The following is an 8,581-nucleotide window of genomic DNA, read 5'->3' as shown; positions in this document are numbered from 1 at the left end:
GGCCTACCTAAGTATTTTTAACCTAATTAGCTCATAAATTAGTGAATGGTCTAAGCACCTGCCCACTGACTACTAAGGCAGTATAAGAGACTATCAGGTGCCATGCTAGTCGGCTTTAATTACTTAGTCATTTTAATTGAAGCAGAATGTAATCTTTAGATTCATTTGGTTCAAACACACAGACTCTCATCACATGGCTTACTAATAAAAACCTGAATATTCTTGGACTACATAATTTTTAAGGTCTACTCTACAACTAACCATCATGGATTCCAGAGCCACATGAAATACTAATTGCCAAATCTGCAAGGGCATATTTTTAAAAACTGTTTCCCAAGGGCCTAGCAGTGCCACATCTCAAAACAAAGCAGTAATCATCAAAATAATTTTGTACTGGATAAGAAATAGAATGGCTGATCAATGGAACAGATTAGGTACAAAGAAAACAAACAAGTGCAGTAATCTAATGTTCAATAAGCCCAAAGATCCCCGATACTGGGGCAAGAACTCACTATAGTTGACAAAAACTGCTGGGAAACTGGAAAGTAGTCTGGCCAAAACTAGGCATAGACCAACATCTCACACCAATACCAAGATAAGCTCAAAATGGGTACATGATATAATTATAGAAAGCGATATCATAAGCAAATTAGGAAGTATGGGGGAAAAAAAAAACTTATCAGATCTATGGATAGGGAAAGAGTATATGACCAAATAAGAGACAGAGGTTCACGGGAGGCAAAATGGATAATTTTGATTGTGGCAATTAGTCCAACCCTTCTAGAAAACAATTTGGAATCATGCCAAAAAGGCCATAAAATGGCATGTTTTGACCCAGCAATCGTCTACTAGGTTTGTACCCCAAAGAGATCAAAGAAAAAAGAAAGGGACCCACATGTACACTAGAAAACATTTATACTAGTTCTACTTGTGGCGGCAAGAATTAGAAACTGAGGAAATACCCATCAACTGGGCAATGACTGAACAAGTTATGTTATATGACTGTGAAGGAATACTATTGTGTTATGAGAAATGACAAAAGTGATGGTTTCCAGAAAACCCGGAAAGACTTCTATGAACTGATGCAAAGTGAAGTGAGTATAACCAGGAAAACATATGACATAGTAGCAGTAATACTGTAATCTGTGTCTTAGTAACTCTGATCAATACAATGACCCACCACAACCCCAAAAGACTCAAAATGAAAAATTCTATCCACCTTCAGATAAGGGAACTGGTGGACACAAGAGGGCAGAATGAAATATATTTTTTCCTTTATTTTTCTTCCAGAAATGGCTAGCACAGAAATGCTTTGCATGACTTCACATATATAATGGGTAACATATTTCTTGCATGCTCAATGGGTTGGGGTAAAGAATTTGGAATGGAAAATTAAAAATAAAACAAATCAGGGACTAAGTTTAGCTAAGTGACTGGTACCCAAAGGTGGCAACAAAGTTCGGCCTTTACACAGACCTGCAGTAGGTAAATCATTTGTTAAAGTACACAATCATCAAGAAATTAAAAATTACTTTTGGAGAAACTGTTAAGACAGTTCACTTGAATACTGCATACCTACATAATTATATGAGTACATGATTTTTAACTCCTACTGGACTTTAGGAATTCTGAGGGCATGGGTCAGATCTTGTGAATATATGTCCCCCTTACCAGCTCAAATCACTGAACACAATGAGCATAATGATTGATGACTGGTGAAAGGATTAATACCAACTGTTCAAATCCAGGACTAAATGTAGCTCATGCGACCTAATCTAATTATTAACAAGCTAAGTTGGGTGGTCTCTGGCTCCAACAGTAGCACACCTGGGTTACACATCTAACCATACTCTGGGCACAACTAGAAGTAATGTCATCTATTAAATTTAAACTTTTGTCAAGTAGAACACCGTGCCAAGAACCTCAGATAAAAAGATGAAGTCTGCACGAAGACATGGAGATGAGAAAGTCTGCCAACATTGCTCACTTTGTACTTTGACCTACAGTGCTGTGTACATCTTGTCTTCTCTCCTTAAGTAGACTGACTATAAATTCTTTTAGGGCTGGCAGGTGTTCCTTTCCTACTGACAGGCCAGTGTTAGATTATAGCTAGAGAAAATTTAGAGGTCATCTAGATTAACTCCTGCATCTTATAGGTAAGGACACTTGGGTCCAGAAAAGTTAACCTGCCCAAGGTCACAGGCACCAAATCACAGAGCCAGGCTTTGAATCCACGTCCTTGCCTCCAGAGCTAACACTCTTGCCAACGTATCACAGTATGGTTCTAAACTCCTATATAACTTTTCTAGAGAAGCCTCTCTTATGCCAAGGCTGACACAGAGAGTAGCAGCTTCCCCATATTTTGAAGGTGAGATGGCCAGGGGTCAGGTGGCCTGTGGGCATAAAGCAATGTAACAAAATTGACCATTTAAAGAATCAAACCAGTAACCCAAATCTTTCATCAATGAACCGTATTCACAGAATATATGCATACTCACCCCTTTCAGAGACTCGTATCTCTGTGACCTAGGTTTCTTGATGCCATTTCTGTGCCATTTTCGTGCTATAGACAAGAGGGAAAAAAAACCCAAATTAGGCAGTTTGATTTAACACAATAAATAATAAGCTTCCACAGCTACAGTATTGTACATTTAGATAAATTATTTTTGCTCACTTCTGTAAAGTGGCACAATTATCATCCCCATTTAAAAGATAAGAAAAAAGGTTCTTTGAAGGTTAGCAACGTCTCCAAATTCACAGTTCCTGCAAATGGTCTTAATACTCAATCCAGTTACACCACAGGCTACCTCTCATTTACACCTGGATAACTTACATTGGTTATGGGTGGTATGGTTCTTAGACTTAGCCATCTTTACACCTGTAGGGGAGAAATGAGAAAGATTTTAGGAGCAGGATCCAGAGCTAAACATACTGCCATGAACGTGTGATCTCATGAAGCCTAGCCCCATTTTCACAGGGTAGTTAAATGAAATTTTCTGGGTCATGAAGCTAGAAAAGCTTATTATGAAGCAGGCTTTGAACCTGTTTCCCAACTGAAATTCCATCTTTTACAGGAGACCTTTCCCAATGTCTCTTCATTCTAGTGCCTTCCCTCTGTTACTGATTTCCTATTTATCCTACCTGTCATCTCCAACTAACTTTAAGCTCCTTGAGGACAAGGACTGTCTTTTGCCTCTTGCTGTTCGCACAGCAGCCAAAGCAAACGATTGATATAGTACTTCCCTTCAGTCAAGCCCCAAACATCTAATATGATAAAAGAAATTTAGTTGAGACGAATTTTTTAACTTGGGCTTTAAGAATGTAAAAGCCCAAGATGGGAGGAAGAATCAATGACAGCTCATGTGAAGGACAGTTGGATACCAAGTTCTATAGAGCATGGCTGTCAAACAAGTTAATGGAGTACCATGATCAATTCTAGGTACCATACTTTGGGAAGGTTACTGCCAAGCCCCAGTTCACTTATAAAAGTAGGCACAATGACATTACTATGGGACTTTAAAGCTTCTCTCATTGATGCCTCTTAACTATTCTGAAATGGGGTGGGGAGCAACTTGGAGATTATCATAGAAAAAGAAAATCAATTGAAGGACCTTAGAGTTTCTAGCCTGGAGAAACCTTCAAGTATTAGAAAAGAGAAATTGGGTTTGCTTTAATTGGCCGAGTGAGCAGAGCAGTGGTTGTGGAAGCCAGAGAGAAGGTTTAGGTTCCCCGGATGGGGGGCTCTGCACCCCTGGTCCTCGAAGCTCTAGGACCCCGTGGACGACGGGGACGCGGTGCCACGCGTGGGCTTCCAATCCCTTCCCACTCCTGACACTCCCTTCGCGGGCCCCGAGGTTTCTCCAGACCCGGCCCGGTGCACAGCCGTCTGTGCTCCCTCTCCTTCCCTCCTCGATGCCCCGGTCCCCGAACCTCGACCTCCCTCCAGTCCTCGCCCTCCACCCGGGAACCTGGATCCGAAAACCCCCAGCCAGGCCTCTCAGCCACCCCGGGCCCGGCCTCCCCAGACTCTCCCACCAGGCCCGGGCTCAGCCTTGACCTGCCTCCCGCCCGCCGGCCCGGGTCCTGCCTCCCCCCAGCCCCCCCGGCTCAGAATTCTTCCACTGTCCCCGGAACTATGTGCGAGTCCCCCCACGTCCCAGCCAGGCCACGGATGGCGCCGGATGCGACCCCCAAAGCCTCTCACCGCAGCCTGCGCTAACAGGCACTCCACCGACCGGAAGAGGCCAAAGCGAGAGAGAAAAAGAAGGAAGAAGCGCGGGGCAGTGTGGGAAATAAGGGCCGCGTGCGAGAAAAATCCCGTAGGAAAACCTTCCCCCTCAGAGCCCTGAGCCCTGAGCAGAAAGGTTCCGGCAAGAAAGGGTCCGAACCACGCTCTTCCGCCGGGGGACCGAATTGGGCTGCAGCCTTGGAAGTCCCGGAAGCCGGCCCCGCCCGTGGCCCCGCCTTTCCTGTCTTCCAAGTAAAACGGGTGCAATGAGGGGACGCGTGCGACTCGGATCCAGGCCCTGAGCCTCCTGTGACGATAGGATCCTGCCCCAGACACTCATCAGCTGTGTGGCCCTGGACGACGCACTGAGCCTCCCCGAGCCTCGGTTCCCCCATCTGTCAAATGGGTGTAGGAACGAATTGGCCTCCACGGCCTCTTTTCAGCTCGGTCCACGAGCTTAGCTGGGTCCTCAGTTTCCCCATCTGTTGAATGAGGGGTTAGATTAGGTGCTCTGGAAGGCTCCTCCCAGCCCTTGTTCTGGAGGCAGAGAGACTAGACTGGCTTCAGACACTCGCCAGCTGTGTGACCCTGGGCAAGTCACCTCACTGCTGCGTGCCTCAGTTTCCCCATCTGTGAAATGGGTACGATAATGATCTCCCAGTTGTGACGTTCTTTGTTCTGTGTTCTAAGGTCCCTCCTGCGTCTGACAGGCCGTATTTCACATCTACATTTACAGAAACCACAATTTCAGATTTGGAAAAGATCTCAGAAGGCATCTATCTATTAAGGGAGATCCAGGAATCTCCCACCACAAGTGGTCACATTTCTTCACTGCCTGCCTTCACTTAACCTTCCCTCTCCCTGACCTCTTACTCTTCATTAAGGAGCCCACAGACAGTTAAAATCCAGAAAGAATCCAAAACTCACATTTCAGTCAAGAGTTTGGGATTTCTTTCCCGTTACCAAAAGTTGCAAAGTGGGAGAATTAGAGGTTTACCCACTCTTCCTGCTCAGGCCAGTCCCAGAAGTATGGAAGAATGTCAGAGCTGGGAGGAACCCCCACCCCATATTGTCTGTAAATTCCGTGGTAGTACGGGGTTGTGTCCTATCCCAGGACAGTAGGGGTTTAATAAACAACGAATGACTGAATGAATGAAAAAAAACCGAAACTGGTCTTATTTTCATCTTCATCATTTTCCAGATAGAGAAATTGACATCTATGGTCCAGATGTTAAGTGAATTGGTCCACAAGGACAAGAAACAACAGGCCATCACTACCTTAGCCGCCATTCCTTGACTCTAATGTATTGCGGGACTTGAGGTTAGAAAATTCCTTTCTATTTTTTTCCTACTTCATTGGCAATGCTGGTCCATGTGTGTATCATTCCCCTCTTCCCAGGGGTAGGACCAAGGCGGGTTGGGAAGAGTTGGTGATGCTGTTGCCCTCTCTACATAAATGTCACTTATCTTTGAAAGACCAATGTGGGACTCCAGACCCACATCTCTAACCACCTTAGAGGCAGTTAGGTGGCATGATGGATAGAGAGCTGAAACTGGAGTCCAGAAGAGCTGAGTGCAAATCTGGCCTCAGACGCTTCCTAGCTCTGTGACCCTGGGTAAGTCACTTAACCTCTGCTTCAGTTTTCTCAACTCTAAAATGGGGATAATAACAGCACCTACCTTGAGCAGTTGTAAGGATTAAATAAGGTGATATTTGTGAAGCTCTTAGCACAGTGCCTGGCATGTAGTAGGTGCTATATAAATGCTTATTCCCATCCTCTATTCAAGTAAATGCAATAAACATGTATTAAGTACCTACTGTGTGCTGGACAATTTTACATACAAACATGAAAAGCAACAGTTCCTGCATTCAAAGAGTTTATAATCAAATAGTAGATATCTCCATTTAGATGTTCCGATGCCAACTCTAGCTCTATTATGACTTAAGAATCTGGGTATACTTTGGAGCCTCTCACTTTTCTGATCCATTGTCCCCACGCAAGTGGGATCTCGGAATTTTAATTTATGGTACTCCCTGAAGGAAAGTCACCAGCTCCATTTAAAATGACTTGGGCTCATAAAGCATTTCATCTTAGAACAATTAAAGGGCTTGTTTCTGGGTTCGCATAGAGTCAAGAGGATCCCTCCTGGCTTCGAGGGGCCATCCTCCTTTAGAACCCTGTACAGACCGGATGACTTCTAGGGCTGTCCAGGTTAGGAGAAGGTTAGGTTAGAAGTGTCATCAAAGGAGAAGGTTGGCATTCCCTCCTTCAGTGTTCTATGATGAAATTTCTTTCCACCAGCAGTTTAGCTCTGGTTCCTGCTTCTTCTCCTAGCCTCCATTCCCGGCCAATACTCTATGTATATTCTTTTGGCAGCAAGTGCTGTCTCTGGTTTACTTTGCTTCTTCTTCATGTTCATTTCTCCTCCAGCAGATGGAGTTTGTCACTTTTCTCTTCTCTGGGTATCGGACCTTGAGCATCATCTGCTAATAGCTTAGAACTCTTCTGTGTCCGTGGAGCACCGAGGCTTCCAGCCTATTTAAACTTTCAGTTGTTTTTAATTGGTGGTTACACAATTGGTTGTTCAAAAGTTTTGGTTGGTTGTGAGAACATTTCTTTCTTTGGCGAATGAAACAAATCTCTGTTTTTCACTTTAAGACAGCTCATTGTGGATCCCTAGGTATTTAGTAGACTCTGTCCCTCAGTGCCTAGACCGTGTGCCTCCTGATCATGCCAGCTGTTCCCATGGAATCTCTCGGAATTTGGAAAGGCACACTGGCTTCCAGCCTTCCTCCAGGCCAGCTGGACCAGGTTATACAAATTGCTTGGAGCTGCTTCTTTGGAAATCTCCAAAATGGAGGAGGGAGAGGCAGAACTCAAAAATTTTCATTGGCTACTTCCAGTCGCTCAGGGGGAGGTCCTCAGTGCCTATGTATAGAGATGGACATGCCACTCAAAAATATTTAAGGTTTCCTTTTACTTCTGAAATTAAGTCCAAATTCCTCTCCTAGGCACTTAAGGCCTTCTAGAGTCTGGCACCACATTGTCTTTCCAACTTGATATCATATTTTTAATTTTGATTTTTAAAATTCAGTTTTATTTTTAGGTCCATTTCCTTCCCCATTGCCTGTATTGAGAAAGTAAAAAAAACAAAACCCATTACAAACATGTGGAGGTAAGCAAACATTCCCATATTGGCCACACACATATGTACACCCTGCAATGACCAATATTAAACTGAGCTAATGATACCCCCCCCACACACGTATATAGCTTAATTTGCATTTTGAGTCCGCCATCTCTCTGTCAGGAGCATGTTTCACCATGAGTCCTCTCAAACGGTGGTTGGTCATTGTATTGATCAGTCCCGAGTCTTTCAAAGTATTGTTACCATATAAATTGTTTCCCTGAAGTTCACTTCACTTTGCATCAGTTCATACAAGTCTTCCCAGGTTTCACCATCCCCCTTCATCATTTCCTGTAGAACGATGGTATTCCATCACATTCGTATATAATGTCACTGGCCTCATGCCCGGAATGCTTTCCCTCCTGCTTCTCTCACTTCCATCAAGTCCCAGCTAACATCCTATCTTCTACAGGAAACCTTTCCAGATCTCTCTTAATCCTAGTGCCTTCCCTCTGTTTATTTATGTTTGTAATGGGTTCTGTTTGTACCTAGGTGTCTGTAGGTTGTCTATACCACTGGATTGAGTTCTGTGAAAACAGGAATTGTTTGGTTTTTTTTTAACCTTTCTTCGTATCCAGAGTGGGAGCCCCTTTTCTGTTAAAGAAAAGCCTGTGATGACATCAGTAAAATGAAAGGCAAGATGACATCTCAGGTATCTTCCATCTCTAAATCTATCACCCTCTGGTCCCCTGGTTGCTGCTGGAGCAGAGAGAAACAGACTGGGTGGTTAGGAACCTTGGCTTCTACTTTTGGCTCTGCTGCTGAATGCATGACCTTGAGTCACTTTCTCATTCTAGGCCTCAGTTTTCCCATCTGTAACATGACAGGGTTGGGCCAAGTGATTGCTGAGCTGCCTCCTTTTCAGCTCCAACATGATGTGATTTGAACTTGTGCATAGTTTGGCTGGACTGTGGTTCTATGATTCTGGTAGAATTGCCCAGGTAAACTGGTCTGAGGAGAAGATGTCGTGGTCCCTGTCCTCAAGGACACTCATCTGAGGGGTACAGCCCTTATCCTCAGGGACCTCCTACTCTGAAGGGGTCCCAAAGCCTCTGCTCTCAGGGAGTCAGTCAGAAAGTCATAGATTTATGAGATACTTTTTAAAAATTAATTGATATTTATCAACAATCACTTCCATATGCTTTTGAGTTTAAAATTTTTCTC

General features: G+C 44.0%; 1 long non-coding RNA gene across 1 annotated transcript in view; it reads right to left on the bottom strand.

Moving 5' to 3' along the window:
* LOC114024144 overlaps positions 1-4,271 on the bottom strand; it is a 5,594-nt gene extending 1,323 nt beyond the window's left edge. Inside the window, exons 1-3 of the long non-coding RNA XR_003566875.1 lie at positions 4,205-4,271; positions 2,834-2,878; positions 2,499-2,563 (exon numbers count right to left, since the gene is read on the bottom strand). This is a non-coding gene — a long non-coding RNA (uncharacterized LOC114024144). The remainder of the gene's footprint in view (positions 1-2,498; positions 2,564-2,833; positions 2,879-4,204) is intronic.
* Between the last annotated feature and the right edge of the window lie 4,310 nt (positions 4,272-8,581).

Source organism: Vombatus ursinus, unplaced genomic scaffold (assembly GCF_900497805.2).
Source record: "Vombatus ursinus unplaced genomic scaffold, bare-nosed wombat genome assembly UNPS02014820.1, whole genome shotgun sequence".
In the NCBI taxonomy this organism is placed as follows: domain Eukaryota; kingdom Metazoa; phylum Chordata; class Mammalia; order Diprotodontia; family Vombatidae; genus Vombatus; species Vombatus ursinus.
This window is presented reverse-complemented; position numbering and strand designations above follow the sequence as displayed.